Source organism: Oxyura jamaicensis, chromosome 1 (genome assembly GCF_011077185.1).
Source record: "Oxyura jamaicensis isolate SHBP4307 breed ruddy duck chromosome 1, BPBGC_Ojam_1.0, whole genome shotgun sequence".
NCBI lineage: Eukaryota > Metazoa > Chordata > Aves > Anseriformes > Anatidae > Oxyura > Oxyura jamaicensis.
Window position 1 is genome coordinate 31089778 of NC_048893.1, and position 19396 is coordinate 31109173.

The window sequence follows — 19396 nt, forward strand, 5'->3', positions numbered from 1 at the left end:
AACAGACTCGGGGATATGCTTCCCCCTGCCCCACCTCAGCACTCTTTACCTACCCACTATCTTGAAGCTCCAGAAAAAACTCCCCACTATGTACCTCCAGTTCCCTCAGACAGAGGAAATATTCCTACGTCTCCAGGCAGAGACCTACAAACACACACAGGAGATCAGAGAAGGGGCAAAGATACTCTAACAGTTTTTGCAAAAAGGCCAGTGGTCATGGCAGACCTCACGGAGGCAAGGACGGCAGAGGGCTCTAACCCCTAACAATCAATGCCAAGAGCTGTAACCACGGGCAGCAGCCTCCACAACTATTTCAACACACACCAACATCTCTGAGGATCAGTGCACTATCAGGAAAGGGTCCTAAGTGAGCCAAGAGAGAGAGGAGAGAGAAGTAGGGTGTACCCCCAGCACGAGACAACACAAGACAAACAAGAGCTGGATAACTGTGGCCTTTTGAGATATAGTGTAAGGACAGCTTAAACCCATTTACGTTTGGGATACTGCAGGGATTCTGTCTTTCTTCTTCTGTGCTGACTGTGCCGCCTCCTTATGCCAGCACTGGCACTCTGTTGATCTCACGGTGCAACCGTTCAAGAATTTAAACAGGCAGAAAGCAAACTCTGCCAAAAAAAAGAAAGAAAAAAATCAAAATTTCCTGTTGATTTGATTCCTTAAGCCGGTTCACCATGAGGTCAGACAAGCAGTAACGCCACTGCGAGGGAAAAGACAGACCACAGCCGGGCTTATCTAAATAGCACTCCAAGCCAACTGAAGCAGGCCCTACACGAGCACTTTTCTCTCTCCTGTTCTCAAAGCATTATCATCATCTACGCCAAATCATTCTTCTTCCATGTTCAGACTGACACGCTCGATCTGCCTCTTCTTTCGCAGTTGCACATTGGGGTAAGGAGGAGGACAGAGACAAAGATACGTTTACTATAGGCAGGATTTAGCTATCTGGAGTTGCAAAGAACACGTGAGTTTTAAAGTATAATATGATCTACATCCAGCCCAAGTATCTGAACGTTCAATCAAGAATTCAGCAGAGATTAACAATTTTTATAAGTGTTAATTATTTATCTATAACAATGCAATCTGACTGAACAGTAGTAAGCCTGTGCTTTCCCTGCACGGCCACGTTACCTACCTACTCCATCAGCCCTTGCCAACAATGGGCCTGTTATGCCCCAATGTTTCAAACAGTTCTCAAACTGTCCTCGGATGCCCAGAACAGCCATGGGATTTTAACAACAGTCTTCATCATAATCACCACCCAAAGCAACTTCCACTGAACTCCTGTGGACATCCTTGGGTATCCGCACTTTCAGAGTTTTACTTTTTCATTAAAGCATAACTACAAGTTATCAAACTTCCCCGTTACTCCCAAATCACCCGGAAGGAACCCACTCTCAGAAACTGTCTGAAAGACACGAGCATGCAACTTAAAGAGATTGCAAGGGAGCACGATGCAGACATCCTGCACGTAAAGCAGACCGAACATGGAGGTCTGAGCTCAGTTGCGAGTGCTGGATTTGTATTTATTCTGAACGACCAGTTTCCAAACCTGATGTCCCACCATGGAGATTTAGGAGACAACAATCTTCTACCCTGTTATTTGTATCTTCCTCTGGAATTGACATAGACTCACATTCCTAAGCAGTTATTTCTGAAGCCTTTCCTGTTCTTGTAAACATTTTGAGAACAAATCTGATTTGTTTCATGGGCCATAGATCACGGGGGGCTACTGTCCCATGATCGCTGTGGGCCATTGCTCTTCAGCATGACAAAGCTCAATTGTTTAGCATTCATAGCATGTGACAGCTACGTAAAACCAAGTTCAGTGAAGAACTGCTGCCTATATTTCACGACTATGGCTTCTAAGTTAATATTTTAAAACCTATTGTTGAAAGAAATCATACTTACAACCTAATGGATTCTGAATTACCTCCTCACAGCTCTTGGAAGACATTGTCAGTGAAGTGCCATTTACAGACATGCAGACAGCTACTTCAGCAATCAAGAGCCCAAGAACTAAGGAAGCCACAGACAGAGTCACCAACCGTGATGCACTATGGTACCCTCTAAGGTTCATTAAGCATACAAGGCAAGGAAAAAGGGGATTTTTTATTATCTCACTTGTTTTAGTTAGAACACAAGAACTGTTACGGGTATCTTTAATGTATGAAAATGCTATACGTAAAGAGAGCAGTTAAGCTAACGGGGCTGCTGCATGAGTTCTGATGTTGTATTGATTCAGGATGATCTGAATTCAGTCAATGCTGCTTTGAGAGGTTAGGCCAAACGACCTCCTGAAGCTGTTTCCAACCAGAATGACTCTATGGAAGTGCCTGTACCTTCTCCTGGGGTGAAGGTAATGAGGAACTAATGCCAGTTCTCACACAGCTCATGGGTCAGGGTTTGACCTGACACAAGTGTGCGTGAGTGGTAAGATAAGGATCCAAAACTCAGTTTTCTGATGATTGATGGATGTGGAGACTGGTGTTTTACAGTTGTGATCAAACTCACATTCAGCACCGGGGCTGCTTCAGGTTAGCAAGAACATGCCTGAAGTGCTGCAGAACTGCTGCCCTCCAGTAAGAGGGAGTTTTGATATTTCAAATCTAATGCCACTTGCATTTGCTTTTTTTTCCCCCCTCCTATTTAAAGGAAACAACTATGAGATACACTCTGCTCATACTTCAGTGAGTTACAATAGCTTGGTCTGCTGATGAGTACAAGGCTCTTGCTAAGTTACTCTTTAAAGTGTACAACTCCCACTTTGCTCAGAGCTATGTTGCCATCTCATTACCCTTTTCATACTGGGTAACTGTAAGCCTGTTTCTATCCAAGTAAATGAAGGAACAGTTTGAGAAGTAGATAAGGTAATTACTTTGTCTTCTTTATCTCCAGATTCGCAATTAGTTGATCTTCGCCTCCTGCATCTTTACTGCTGAACATTAAACTACTGCATTCCCATGAGAAGCTTTTTTCCACAATCAACATTTCTGTAACCACAAGTAAGCTCAAGTCCCTGACTGAGAGAAGAGCAGACCCAAAACTGGAGCAAGGTAACCACCAACAGGAAAAAAAACATAAGCAGTACTTCAGGTGCAAGCGAGATGAGTTACGTAGGAAGTTTAATTTTCTCCATACCTTCCTGACCGACCCTCTGATAAGGAAAAATCTTATGGGGCAGAAAAAAAAAAAAGCACATTCAGACTTGTATTTAAAGCCTTTAATTGATACCCTCTTATCTTTTTGGAAGCACAGCTAAGAAGTATCAAAGCAGTCAATATTCGCCAGAAGTCCCAATATTGAAGGTATTCCATAGCAATAGTACTGCATCTTTTTATTGAACAAACTAGAGGCAGGTCAGATGAAGAGCTGCAACTTAAGCATTATACATGTTTTGAACACACACAAAAAAAACAATAAATTCTCAAAAAATTACGTTTTGCCTTTCCCAGGGTACAGATGTTTGATTAAAAAAAACATACCTCAAGTGATAACTATGGACTACAACTGGCTTTGGAAGCTTAAGTGATTATTTTTATACAAGGTGAATTTGTAAGATTTTCCCAAGAAAAATTTAAAGAGTTTCCTTCATGAAGCATCAGCTTAGAGGAGTTAGGAACTTCAGAGTGCAACAAAAAACAAGATAGCTTTTTCAGTGCTGTTAGAACTTCATGTTATAGAAGAAGCTCCCCAGATGTACTAAATGCTTCTCTGAAGTTTTCGGTCCAGAGGTTGCCCTGATGCACCATATGATGGACCTAGTTTGTGAGCTGCTTCTTTAAAGCCATCAAATGGGTTCAATCCTATATAAAAAAAAAAAGACACCAGTGGCACCTGAGATACACATCCCACAGCACAAGGCAGTGGATATTTTAGGCTCGTTTTATGAAACAGAGGTGCTGCTGGGAAGCAGTGATCAGTCAGTTGTGTAATGTGAGCCCTCCAGTGAACTTACTTGAGCTTCCAGAACAAACAAGAAAACCCTGTCCTTGTTTTATGAATAAGACAAAGTGCACTGGAAAACATCTCTGACATTTATTACATGCTTCTGTGAAGGGAGAGAGCTGCCTACCTTTTGAAGTGACTGAACAGCTATTAGAGGTATTAAACTTGAAGAAAAGTGTTTCAGAAACAGGAAAAGGACATCCGATGAAGTTAACAGCCAAGAACCAACACTAAGAACCATAATATGAAGAATATTCTACAGAATAAAAAGGCATTTCCCACTGATCAGCCACGTTAATTTCACTCCCAGTACAGCTTCCAGGAAAGACATTTTGTCCTTTCCCCCCATTTCAGGTGCAGCAGTGACATTCATAAGCAAGTTCTATATAAAAAAAAAAAAGTTGTTTCAGTTTTCTTTAATATCACTAGATCCACACCTTGAAATTATCCACTCAAACCAACTTATCACAGGACTAACCGGCAACAGGAACCAAGTCTCAGCTGGTGCTGGCAGAGTTGCACAGGCACGTTTCCAACTGGGAGTGCAGAGATGCCAGAGCTGCCTCTGCAAAGAGCCCTTCTGAGCCTAGCAAGCCTCACTGGTCTCTTATGCATGCAAAGAAGAGCAGAACTATTTTTCTGTTATGATTTTTTTCTTTAGGATTGAAGCAACACTGAGATGATAACTGTATTTACCTCACTAGGCTCTCCTTGAGCTAATAACCCTGCTGAACCTTAGCTTGCTCCAGTCACAGCACAAATATTGACCTATGGAATAGCAGCTGCAGACTGTTGCCTTTATCATCATTTTTGGGGCTCCTGCACTACTCATACATAACACCCGTGGGTGTGGAGACAGCACACGATCCCCTCAGAGGTAGAAGTGTTACCTGACCAATATAAGCATCCTAAGATTTATGCTAGAAGACTTAAAAATTCCACATGACCACAGACTATCATCCCTTGAAGGCATGTGTTATGCTGCCAGACACGATTAGAAGGTGATAAGAAAAGAATTTAAAAAACACTACAGATCATGTACAGGAAGCAGCTTCAGGGTTCCACCTTATCCATCCAATCTGCTTCTCGTTTTGTCATTAATGTGAAATGGCCAGACAGACAAAACAGTTGGTATAAAACTTGGCATATATAAATCTTAGTACTAAGTTTCAAATAAAATTAACTGTACTTTTAGATGCAAAGTATTTAAGACACTGCAGTCTTCCATTAAGTTTTTTAATGAAAAGTTGCTTAAGCAAGGCCCATTCCTATTCTTCCCTTGTTCTGCAGGTTTCAGTCTATTTGTCAGTCATTTACATTACTAGGTAAAAATATTCCCAGTAACTTGTTATCCACTCTCTTTTGGTGTAGAACCTGTGCAACTTTGATCCTTGGAGTCACCTTCTTGAGCAGGCCAAGCCGATCTCAAGACCAAGATGATTACAGGCACTATGCACTACTGACTCCTGAAGTGCTCCAACTGCTGCTGAAGTTCAAGGGACCAACAGCTCAGATACAACTGCACATTCAAAAACTTGAGGCTTGTTTTCCCTCTCTAAAAGCATCAATGCAGCACTGAACACTTCCCTGCAGCAATTATAATGCCTGTTGATTGCATTAGACAACCAGCACTGAGCAATCAGGAGAGAAAACTGTCATTTAAGAGACACCTTTTGTTTTCCAGAAGCACACAAGAGTTGTCTGTTTTTACTTTCTTTACTGGAGGTGGATTGGGGTGGTGGTTGTTTTTTTTTTTTTTTTTTAATTGATTTATTTTCACCACGGGTAACCAGTGCTGTACAGACTGAGCTCATTTGTACATCTGACACATTAGTGAGCTCTGTGAATTGCAGAGCATCACAGGTCTAGCTCCCTGTCACCCAGCCGCCAAGCTACATACTAGGTATATATAGGTGCTCATATCTGACAGTTTCTACAGTACACTGTTGCCAAGGCTAGTCAACAAGTATTACAGATATTGGTGTTTTCTCCACACCTGTGTCCCAAAATAAGAAGTCTCTTTAAAAAACACACATGTAACGTCTCCAAGCCACTGCATAAGAGCACAACATCAAGGTGTTCAGATGTCTGCAAGGCAAATATTGCACCCTGTATTTCTGCCCACCCCTTCTAAGCCAGTCTTACAATTTTGGAAAGGAGATACTAGCACTAGTCGTGCCACATTACATGGCATCTCCAGCTCTTGTCATGGCACAGGGCCATGGTAGGTACTCTTGTGCCATAAACAAAGCACCATAGAGCAGAGCCCCAGTTCAGAGGTAAAGTACTTTGCTCAGGCCCAGTATGTGAAGACAGCAGCAGTAAGAGAAACCTTACAGAATGCCCAGGGAACAGTTCGTTTTTTCCAGCAAGAGAGTGGAACAGCATATTCCTATCAGCAGCTTATTACTACAACAACTGATTATGTAGGTGCAAACAGATTAGATAGGGACTACTACAGATATACAATTGAAAAACCAGTATTTTGATGGAATTAGAGCTTCTTCTCAGGATAGACGAGACAGTAGCATCACATAGCAAGAGTGTATTTAGGGTCTGCATATAAACCAAATACAGGAGCAACAAACAACTGAGAGGAAAGGACACAGAAGAGAGGCAGAATGAGGACAGAAGGATTCCTCGAGGAGAGGTTAAACTGCTGCCACACACAAATACCCTGTTAAACACTGACCAAGGGTTTGTGTGCCATGTGGGAGAATGTTAATTGTTTACAGGTACTCAGGGTTGGATGAATACCAGGAAGCAGCACTGAGAAAGTCCATTGTACAATTAAGATAGGAGAGGAATCGCTGAAGGAGGCACTTTCATTTAAGTCCATCCTGCTAGCTCCTAACCTAATTATTTACTACTGAGGGTTTCCTTTCCCAAGATTGAATTCAAGGAACAAAAAAACCCTGAAAGAATGTTTTCTTTTTCTTGTGGGAAGAAGGGTACACATATGGGGGACAGGTCTTTGTTTGGTGTAGCACTAACCAGTATTTGTAGAGGACAGAAAAAATGCCTTCTAGTCTATTTGATAATGGCTTCAATGCCTGCCACTCAGGTGATTCATTATTAGCACTTCTGTCTTACATCCCTATCATAAAGGCTATAAAGCCAGTAACACTTTTCACATGAACAGGATAACACAAGGATTTAGCTAAAAAACTCTTAAACCATATGCCTACCGTTCCAAGAAAATCACTCCTTTATTTTTAAGCGATATTTTGTTGAAGTTGGCCAAATGCTCAAGTTCTGTCAGCATCTCCTCCCAATTTCTTTTCTGTATAAGACTTTCTGAATATTTCTGAGTATTCTGCCCATATGTAATACTTCTGCAGTTGGAAGAGTAATCCATGTTGAAGGAGGCTCACTACAGACAGAGCTCAGGATTCAGCTTTCAACAGTTTTCATTCTTCCACATGTGCACAGAACTTCTTGTTATAGGCTGTACAGACTGTTACCTTTCCTCTTGTTTGCCACTTGAGTTGCATCCCTCCCCTGTGTAACCAGTGGAAATAAGTGCTTTCATTGGACAGAGCAGTTCACCTAAATTTTCTATTACCTCCTAAGGTGCCCCTTTTCTCCTCAAGGCCTGTAGAGGGAATGACGACAGCCACAGTTTGTATGCCAAACAGGATTACTCAGACCTGAACTTAGCACCTGCCTGTCTTTCCTTGGAAAGAATGACCGATAGTTACTGACCCCAAACAGCCCCCTCTTTATTATCTATCATTAACTGTATGTACACAGGGACACATGAATGCTTAACCCCATCAGATGCATTTCAGGCAGGCCTATCTTAGTCCTGTATCTGCAGGACAGGCTCACTCCAGCACAAAGGCTCTCTAGGAATGAGGATGATAAGGAAGTGCTCCTTGGGGTATTCAGCAAAGCCCATTTCTTCCTCCCTCCTCCTCTCCTGGGCCTGGTTAAACTAGTTGGGGCAGCTTACCAGGGGCCTGGAGACAGACTTCAAAGTGTTTGGTTTTCTCCCATTGTCTCCCATGTTTGTGGAGCTGCTGTTATCAGGCTATTGTCTCCATTCATTCACTCAGAGGGGAGTAAGCCACTTACATCCTCACGGAGCAGCTACCACAACAGGCTTGTCAGAGGGTTTTCTAGGGAAGGAAAGCTTGGCTCATGCTCCAGATATGGAGGGCCACGGTCTGTCACACAGACCACCGCTGCACTGGCTTCTGCCTTCCCTCTCCCTTACCTCGCCCTCTCTCAGGCCTGAATGGCCTCAGACTGAAGTCTCATTTCATTTCATGTTCTCAAACTCTTCACATAAACCCCCACCAAAATCAGCTCCACCTTCTTCAGACAGGAAAGCGAGAGGAGATATCACTCCCCAAGGTGCGCACGCAAACAGATTTTTGAGCATATGGGCTAGGATCCTCAGGCATGTTTCCTTTTCTTTTGGATTTCAATACAATTTTTGGACAGCAGCAGATTGACAGAGACAAAAGCAGCAAAGGAATGGAAAACGATAACGAGCCCCCGGTTCTTGAATTGGCAGGCTGCTCTCTGCCCTTCAAATCCACCTATTTGCCTCATTTCGAGTAGGATTATAATAATTTGAGGGAGAGGAAGTACACTTTATTTTACTCTCGAGTGCCACGAAGCATACTGAGAGAAGCACGGGCAGCCTCGCTCCCCTCCACAGGCCTGGGGGCTCCCCCCCGCAGCTCCCCGGGGCCGCTCCGCCCGCCGCGCCCTCGCCTCCCCTCGGCAGCCCCGGCCCGCGCCCGGCGCCATCCCGCGGGTGCCACCTAGCGGCCTCCCCGCCGCTCCTCCCGGCCCCACACGGGCCCAGCACCGCGCTGCGGCTGCAGCCGGCGTCGTTCTGCAGCGACAGCCGCTTGTTTCTGCCTCCAAGCCTCGGCCGATGGCACGGCACGGCCACCCGCTTCTCCCGAAGCGTCACGGCCACCGGCCATCCTGCTCCTGCTTCCTGCAGGGCTCCGTGTTGCGGAGAGTCGGGGAAAGAGCAGTAACTTAGCACATTTGCTAGCCTTCCCATCACACATCGCACCACATGTGTAGCCACAACTTCCTCACACCTGTCCCAGATGAGGAGATAAAAGCACACACAAGTTTTTCCACCAAGAGGTCTCCACAGGAGGCTGATAGAGGCCAAAGTCCTACCACCACAGGCTTCGAGCTGCCATGCCTCACCAGCCCACGGACTAGTGAGGAGCGTGTCTTCTGCCCTTGGAGCCTGAGCACGGCGTTTGCCAGCTCCACTGGGCCGATCATCCACCTGCCGGCACACCCTGCCTCTGATCTCTTCCCTGGAATAACCTGCTTCAAGAGATCCCAGGCGGGCACCAAGAGACAAGTCTGGATTCCTCTGCAAAGCCAAGTAGTTAAAACTCAAGGCCCATATCTCAGTATTTAAGCAGAAAGTGTCCAGGACTATCATTCATTCTGCATTTGACACTTAAGCAGTTTCAAGGTGACTGTTCCCATGCGATCTTCTCCCAGGCAGCCTGTGTGACTCCTGGGACACACCTACACGTCCTCAGGCAGGCACACTCTGCCCTCCAGGCCGGCAATTCACTTTCCAGCATTGGCTTCACAGCTACAGCAGCACTTCAACCCTGGAGCTGCTCCCCAGGCTGAAATTCAAAAAAAATGATTTTAATCCATAGCCCTAAAGATCACTTTTTTAATTAAATAGAAGGCTGTTTGGTGGGCATTCACAGGCTCATGTTTTCTGACTTTTTTAAAGGGAGAAATTCATACCTGTACCAGGCTGCATGCATACATCAGTCAGAAAGTTGGAAATAATTATTTTGCACTATATCCTTCTCATACCTGTTTTATTCCATACAGTACCAGAAAGCATGCTAATTTGTACACAAAGGCCAGAATTGATTCACAGAATTGAGGTTACTAGAGCGTTGTTAGACATTGTTACGAAACAGTCTTTAAATACTAATTTTGGAATCATGTCAAGAAATGTATCTTTTATATGTACTTTACACAGTACACCAGTTTTTAATCTTTTTCCCTTCCTTAGCAGGCCAGAGTCAGAAAAGAAGTTTAAAATCTGTTGGATTTTTTTTTTTAAGTGTTGCTTTGTCCCCCCCTTCCTCCCCCCTATGAATGTCTTTGTCCTTAACACTTGCATATTCTAATAGTTTTAAACAGTTCCCTTCTTTGCATAGCATAACATGGACCTCTAACTGAACAGCAATATGACTCAAGTGCCATGTGCTCTTGATCCCACACATTTTTGCTTTTCACCTTTTTTATTATTACTTTTAAAAAGATGCCTGGAATATGTACATAACCTATCCAGTGGTCATATATATATATACACACACACACGATACCTACATACAAAGCAAGATTGCAAGCAAATGGCTCTAGAATTACTTACTAGAAAGACTGCTTCCTAAAATTTACTTTAGGTTTAGAGCTGTTTCCAAAGCAGACTTCTGTCTAGCAGAAGCACTGTACCATCAGCTTGGTATTTGTGGAAACAACTTCTCCAAACAAGTTCAAGCTCTACACCTTTCTAAATACATCTTCATTTCCTGAGGTCAAGTCTTCTGTCACCCATTTCCCCACACAGCAGATGGATGAAGTCTTTTCAGAGACTTTAGTCAACCTTATTATATGATACTGTCTATTCATCGGTTGCAGTGGTTGACAGCAATCCAAACCTGGAAGGATGCTCTTCTGCTCCTAAACCTTTTCAGTGGAAGCTGCTTCATCCACAGAGTTGGTAAGGTGCCTTAGATTGCTTGCAAATTCCAGTTTTTCCTTCAAACATGCTGTATACACCCAGTTTGCATTAGAGATACTAATTTTCCCCCAGTTTCTCATTTTCTAGTCTCAGCACCCTTTTGTTTCTCTTGTACTCAAAGACAACTTCTGCAGCTCACACTTTGAAAATTACACCAAAACTAGTGTCACTTCCAGCCACGCACTCCAGTCTCCACATGAGTCCCAGAAGAGCTTAAAAAAAGCTCTAAAAAAAAATGTCATGCCAAAATGAGTCTCAAAGCCATCAGATTAGAAAGGAACAAGACCTGCCACTGGGAAGACATCCAGCACATCTCCGCATTCAGAAGAATGTCAGTTCCCTCTCCCACAACGAGGACTGCTTTACCAGAACAAAGGTGAGAAGCATCAGTTCTTAAATATTTTCTCTACTTGATACTTCACCAATATAACACTGCCATACAGTAGTTCAGCAAGCTATTGGGGCTTAACACCCCTGGGGGGGCAGGGGGGCACAGGTTAAAGTTCGAGAGGAAAGCTTAAGGTCTGAACAGCAGAAGAGGCTAAACACCACAGGGTTTTCACTCACATCACCATGTTAGAGAAGTGATATGCTAAGCCTACCCCATTCTTCAAGTTTAAAGAGACTTCCTTGTGGCCATCAGCAATTTGCTTCTCACTCAGAAAAAAATAAAAAAAATAAATTAAATGAGCCAATAGATCTCCTCCAAGTTAGAACGCGTCATAGGAGTCAACTATTTCGTGTTATTTTTTAAACCATAAAAAGGAGGCAGTCAAAGCAACATTTCAGTTAGGTAGAGAATACTGCATTAATTTCAAGAACTAAATAGTGGCAAGGTTGGAGCCTGTTGCACCGGTTAATGAATGCAGCGACTGTTTTCAAAGATACCCACATATGTACAGATCATAGCTACCATGAACAGTTTTTACAGCACTGCTGTATAATCTCATTCAGTTATTTGACTACTGATGGTAATTAAGGACCATAACCCATTGCCAAAAAATAAACAAATGTTAACAACCACCCAAACTTAGGCAATGGCAGAAACGGTGTGTGGATATTCCAGGTTTATTGCCAAGTACTTAGCTGTTCAGAGAAAATTTGGAGTTAGAATAAGAATGTACAAGACACAAGAATGGAGCCAAATGCTTCATGAGCACAGGAAAAACAGCTCAAAAGGTTTTGTGTATGTAGAATGAGTATCTTGAACCTGGATAACAAGAAACAAGACTCACAGATGAGAATATAAAACCACAAAGAAAATTAAAGATGTATGGACATAGTCAACTCTGTCTTTCCTTTGGGACGTGCACAGAAATACGGCTGCACTCCAGACACTTTGTAGGGTCTGACCCTAGTAAGGTAAGTACTTTACCATGCATATTGATTATTAACTACCAAAGTTGATGTAGTAATACTGAGGTATTAAATCAAAGAAACGTGCATCATGATTTGATTACTAGCCGTAACGTATTATATATGAAAATGAAACATTACGTATGAAGAGAAACAAGTATAGCAACTGATACGTACAAAATAAAGTCACAGTGGCACATTGAACAATTTTAGGTTACCCAGACTCACTTAAAAATAGAAACCAGAGTCTGGACTCTTCTCTCACCCCATTTTACATGTCTTTACGTTCGTTGATTTCAGTGGAGTTCTTCACAATTTATGCCATTGTGAGAGGAGAATCAAGCCTTGTGTGTTTAAAAGGAAACTGCAGACATGTTTCCCACCAGAGTGCAGGGGGAGATTTTAAAAAAACACAAGTATATGAACTGTGAAACCAACAGAGTACACAAGTGAAGGCAGGCATAGAGGCTCTAGCTGGGGGTAGTGGTGGTGGTGAGCTTGCAGTTTATCCACAGCTCTCCCCCCCACCCCCTCTTTTTTTTTTTTTTTAAGACCTGGGATTGACATTAAGAAGTCAGAAACCCAGTCATTATGCTGGCTTTTAAATAAATTGTTAGAAATAAGTATTACATTTGCTTTCTGACAGACATTTTTGATTTATAGTTTCCTACTGATATTCTACAGACTAAGGACAGGGCCATTTTCTTTGTGAAGAACAGACTTTCCATTCCCTGAAACTGGGAAGGGATCTGAACGATTTCTAGTACTAGGAAATGGTGACTAAATTACTCACACCCAAACTAAAATAATAAAATCTTCCCAAACCCTTCAGAGTCTTTCAGACAACCAGTACTACAGTAGTAAGAAGGAGCAACCAGTACCACTTACCACTAGAAGTCAAGTCTGACAGAGTACTAGATGATTTAGAGATGGCAGAATAACTTCATGGTTTGGACCTCCTGGGAGCCTATGGCACAACCAAAGCTACTGCTTTATCATTTCTTTAGGTAGCAGCTCACAGTTAGGAAGATCCTTGCTAAGGTCATGAAAGAGGAACTCCACGTACCAAACAACTGTTATATTGATTTGGAAAGCCCACTTAAAATGAAACAAGAAACTCTCCAGAACACCACATTTTTTCAGCCCAACTCTAGCTCCCTGCCTGAACCATGCCAGCACAAGTAGGCAACGCTGCATGGGAAACAGCTTGAGCATTTACATAGGGAATACAGACTGAATTCATTGCTAGCTATATCAGGGGTGCCATCTTAATACTAAATTAAAGTCATCCATAGCTCAGAGCCCAACACTGCCAGAGTATGACTGTAACTACCAGCTTGGAGATGCTCTTTCCCCACCCTCATTCATGTGCACAACCAGTGTCGCAGCTCATATACTTGTTTAAGTTTTCCCCTGCACTCCAGTAAAAAGACATTCCTGAAGCTTCCTTTTGAAAAGCAAGTCTGGATTGTCTTCCCACTTTGGCATTAAGTCCTGACTGACTGATTGAGTATGTAACAGAAAGCAGGAAGGTAAATGCACAGAACTGGACGAAGGAGGAGGGCTTCTACCTATCACATAATTCAAGATCTGCCTGCTAGTTTCCATGAGAGATGTTCTTTCAAAGTATTAGTCTACTTCCAGAGGCTGTGGGCAGGTGGAAAGAGACCCAAGAACAAACGCCTATGCTTTTGAATATACAACTTGAAATGTTCTGGAGTTAGCACTTAAATGTTGAACACTGCCTTGTACAAAGAAAAGACCAAAAACACCACACCCTCGCATGAACAGCAGTCTGGAATCACCTCAATTCTGAAAACAAGGCAAGCGAATATACTTCTGTGCTACTATACCACCGTCAAAAAGAGTCTCCATCATATTAGTACCTCTTTACACTCAACTCCAAGACATTAAGACATGCTTAGCAACTAATATATCAGAAAGGTTTATAAACATAGTACCAGAGAAGAAAGACAGAGAGACATTGAAAATAAACCCACTGAAATTACAGCCTAGAAGGTGGCAGATTCAGAACTAGACAATAGAGCTTTGAGTGTCAGAGGAGATCTTGCAAAGAAATCTGGAAAGCAATAAACATGCAGCAACGAAACTGATGACTGCATGTCACTGAGGTCACTTCAGTTCCACCACATACCTACAACGCTCAAGTTTAATATACTAGCAGCTACTCTTACAGAGAGAAAAGCAAGTCTCACACAAGAAAATCAGTTCTACATAACAGGAAAATCATAAATCGAGAAAGAAGCTGGCTGATAGGCTGCAGAGAAGGGCTGCCAAAACGTGACTGCTCGCTTCAGGCAGCTCACACTGCTCTCCTGCAAGTGGTATCTCACAGCAGATACCTGTGGAAATCCAGACCAACACCAAAATGCTGAGAAGACAACAAAGCTGGGTTCTGGGTGACATCCTCATAAGGTTGGAAGTAAAGCATGCTTCCAGGACCTCCATACAGATGAGAGCCCGGTCTGCATTCTGCATGTTTGGCAGTGCTCAAAGACATTCGTTGGCTATTGGCCTGCCAAGCTGTTCAGGCTTATAAGTTCCTTTGCGTTCATTTTCAACTACTAATTTTGTTAAATACAAACATATTCTCTGTGTATCTTACCCCCATATTCCATATGCACAAAACTAACTCATTTCAGTACTGGGATGAATGGGAACTCAATATTTATCACACAGACCCACCATGCTTTGCAAACAAGACAGGAAAAACTCACAAGGCATTTATCCATGTGATCTTTCTGATGAGCAAAGCTTGAGGAAGCAGTTCAAAGCTCTCAGCAAGCCATATGTATACTTCTGTAAAAAAGACATCTGCAATTCACCAGTGAGGTTCTAGACCTAGCATAATTCATTCGGCCGTCTGCACAGAGAGATGCAAATGCACTAGGTTCAGACAATTCTTCGGTGCTTTCATGAAATTCATATTAAAAGTATATAAATATTCACATTTTGAATTGTTAACTCAGTTTGTATTTTTCTACAGAAATACAGAACCCGAAGAGATAAGACACTTCTGGAAAAAGGCCAAAATAAAGTCAAAATGCTTTCATCATAAAGCAAGCACACAAACACATGCGATTTCTTTACACAAACACTTACAAACTTCTGGTTTATTAACTACAGCACTGGATTACAAAAAGAGATCTTTAAAAAAAACACCTTTGCTAATCAGGCACTAATTTTTAACATACTTTGAAACCACTCGGCTTTTGCTGCGGTTAGACAAGTCGATCCACACTTGAAAGTGCAAGGAGGCTTTAAACTTGTACCATGGTTACTGTGCATTTGTGTTGCAAGAGAAATGGGCCATGGGTGAGGGCAGTGTCTGACTAGCCAGCGTGCTCAGCTGGTTGAGCAAGAGTGCCTGTGCAGCTAGGCAGGCTCTTGCTGAGCCAGCACGATCCCCGTCACACAGGTACTCCATTAATGAAGAGATCATGGGAGGGTAAAATGGGTAGAGCTGAACAGTCGCAGTGCTTGTGTCAAAGGAGGTCTATATTCCTTGCGGGAGCAATACCAAAAAGATGTGTGCTTCGAGGAGGGGTATAGCAATATCTGTCTGGAATACCTTTAGACATTCAATTGCACTATGCAAGTGACTGAAACGAAAGATGCAGGCATAAAGACTAGCAAGAGAAGACGCAGCTTTCTTGCGGCACGAAAGGATGGAGAGTTGTACCACCTAGCGCGGTGGTGCAGCCCTGAAGCCTACTTTGCTATAGTCATAGCTGCATCTGTTACTTTCTTTTGAGATCACTCAAACACTTTCAGAAATGAAGAAACCCATACAGAGTCACTTCATTTTTTTCCTTTTTTAAGGACTAACATCTTCCCATTTTAAGAACTTCCGTAGGCTTTATTATAGGCATCACAGTATTGACATGCAGATTTTTAATCACACTGGTTGCAATTATACAAATCAGTGATCAAATCCTGGGAGAAGCCAGAGCTTTCGTATATGCTACATTAACACGAAGATTAGACTTTGGATTTGGCGCATTGCCATCAGAGAAACCTACTTCGGAGGTCATAAAATATTAAGACTGGGGCCAGTGGATGCAAGATTAGACAGCAAAAAGCTAAAAAAAAGTGATTATAACAACATCACAGGAAACAGAATTTATTTTTTAAAAAAGCAAAGCAATCACATTTCAATATTTGGAAGGCAGTTGGAAATGCTTTTTGGCATGTGGCTGCTCCACGAAGCCAATATTGTGCAACTGGCAACATTTCAAAAAAAAGAGAATTGTTGAAGTCGAAGACTGTAATTGCAAGCTGTGGGATCTGTGCTCTGATAAAAAAAAGGGCAACCAAATAAAACTGTTACAGGTATAAATCTGTAAGCCCGCTCCGTAACACTTTTATCAGTCAACTCAGTAGAACTGGAGAGCAAAGGAGGGGACGGCGCAGAGAGGAAGAAAATGGAGAGAAGCACACAAGGCAGAACGGCACGAGCTATTGGGTGCTATAAATCAATGTTTCTAACATGAATCTTAGACAGGAGTACATGACTTCAGTACAGAACAACTGAAATAACACACTTCCAGCTTTTGTTGATGTGTAATCCACTGGAAATGAAAGGCCTGCCTGGGAGACTGCCTACCACGGGTTTACTAGCTAGAAAAACACTCCGAGCCCGACAGGTTCACAATGGTCTTGAAGAGCAGCTCACCAATCTTACGGCTGTATTTAAGAACTTTCAAGAAGTCAGCCTTCCAGGCAGAGCTCCAAGAAAAGGTGAACTAGCAAGAAGCTGCCATTTACAGATATTTTAGAAATCCTGGAAGTGTTTGTATTGGCTGATGCCTCCTGTGCCTGAGCACTTCACTCGTTTTGTACACTAAAAAAATCCCCTCGCACAAGGATATGCTTGAGAATTGTCAGCTCACATGGGGATCGTTTGCTTAATTTCCTCCCCAGAAAAGGACCACGTATTCAGTTCACAACATAAACAAACAAAACACGAAGAATTATGGCAGATCACTTGAGAAATTTGCTTCAGTAACCGGAAATATCCTTTTGATAGCGATGCAGCAGCAGCCAAGGAGTTGTTTCTGTAAAAAAACATGTAATTTCGGCCAATTGTGACGTGATGCGATAGTCTGTCTTGGTATTTTTGCCAGAAATGTCACAACTTCAGTGTGCTATGACTTGTAAAACACGTTTCTTCCCATCACTCTTCAGCAATAAGGTGGGAGGGGGAAGATGAGGGATTGCTGCGTTATATCTCTCCAAGCTGGTTCTTCCCATTATACAACTCTTAATCCAAACAATTCAGGCTTACAAGTAAAAGCTACTCATTTCTGTAAACACTTCCAGGAGCAGGACCCAGGCATGCATGGCTCACACAAGCATACAGCAGTGGACAGAGCTAACCTCGAGCTTACCTCTGCTTAAGAAAGCATAAACAGAAAGCGGCGCTGGCCAAATCGAAGCTTAATCCTTGATACAAGGGAGGAAATTAATACTGACACAAGCCACTTGGTCGTTACGCACCCATCTCATCACCAAGTATTCTTAATGCGATACAAGATCACTGAACAAGTTTCCCAGGATTACTTAGGGATCACAAAAAAAACAATAAATAAATAAAAGCGATGCCTCAGAGCATGTTCTTTTATACCCCCGCTCTCAGCCCCAGCAGGGATCTCCTTGCTGGAGGACAGCAAAGCAGCAGAAAGGAAACAAACCCCAGCTTGTTTGTTTTAGAGGGACTCCATCATCACATCTGGTTACCTCTGGAATGACAAGGCTCAGCACCCAAGCGGGCAGAGCCTTTACGCTGAAGTGCGGCTCTCGGTCTGCTCTGTTAGAAGCTGTGCGCAGCAGCCGCTGACAACACATTATGCGAGAGCCACGTTACAAAGGGAAAGGGCTTTTTGGCTGGGATACAGAGGCTGGAGCATTAGAAGGGGTCAAGGCAATCTGCAGAGGCATAATACAAACCAAATCCATTTAAATTCCTCTGTAAAATGTAGACGTTCATTAGCATAGAAAAGTTTCACAGGAAAACAATGACAAAGTCAAAGCCATCTGATTTTCATATGCTAATTAATTAAATATGCCAAGTGCATTTAATCTCTTATTATAACCATAGGGGGAGACAGACCAAACTCTTGAAGTTCTGAAAAGCCAGGTCATTAGTGTGCCAAGTCATTCTTCAGATCTCCGTCGTGTATACAAATTTACATTCCCAACTTATTATGTATGTTAGTAAAACCCGGCTGCCCCCTCCCGCCCCTCGGTTCTCCTCCTCTGGAGGACACTTGCTGTCTTCTGCTCCTGCACCCCAAATGCCTTCAGTGCTCGAAAGAACCGGTTTGCTAGAAAAATAAAGCACAGAAGCCATTTTCCACAAGTCCCTGTTAATGCTCCCATCCCCGTAAGATGCAGAAGAAGCCGGTGGGAAGTGCCATGAGGAGCATTCTTGCACACACGCATGAAAATCCACGCATAGTTTGTGCTCTTCCACTTTCAAGTTCGGCTGACATTTTCTGGCCATTTCTTGCCCTTCTAAACAAGAAAAGGATTCTGGTGTTTACGTAAGGCTCTTCTTGCTTAATAAATCTTAAATTGAAACAGATTTTTTTTTTAAACAATTACCTTCTTCAGAGTTATCATAGTACAGGATATTAGGGAAAAACCAGACTCTCCTGTTGCTTTTACCCACATCTGACTCCAATCTTAATAGCTCAGCTATTAACCCTGTAAGGTCCCCGCACGCACACCTTGCCCGGCCAACGGTAACGTTTTTTTACAACCGATCTGGGCTCGCTCTTTGCAGCCCCTTTTGTTATCCAGAAGGAGCAGCTCCGAGTCCCTTGGTTAACCAGCCCCATAAGCTGTCCTGGCATCGGGGCTCAGAAGAAGGGGATCTGTCACTGCAGCCAGCATCCCTGCCTTCCTCCTCTGCTCTCCGCTCCCTTTCCAAGCCTGCCCTGATCCGAGCAACGCCATCCCCTGCACTGCTCCACCACGGCTCAAGGGGCCAAACGCCTTCCACCAGCACGTCCCGGTGCTCCACCAGAGCTCACGGGGCCAAAGCAGCCCGTCGCGGTGGCAGCCCGCAGCCTGCCACGCAAGGCACACCGCTCGGAGGCTGCCCAGCGCTGCAACCAGCCAACTTGTGGGGCCGCTTCCCCCGATGCCCTTCGAGGCTCCAAGGTGTGGGTTACCGGCGGTAACCCATAGGGTGCCCCACGCACCCCACGAACCGCAGCGGAGGGGAGACAAGTTACGTGGGGGGACACTGAGACAACAGCACCCCCGGCTGGGGGGGGGGGGGGGGGGGGG

General features: G+C 43.4%; 1 protein-coding gene across 1 annotated transcript in view; it reads right to left on the reverse strand.

The window, feature by feature from the left end:
• Positions 1-19396, reverse strand: part of PRICKLE1 (prickle planar cell polarity protein 1) — a 64894-nt gene that overhangs the window by 44872 nt on the left and 626 nt on the right. The gene's annotated exons all lie outside the window — the stretch shown is intronic.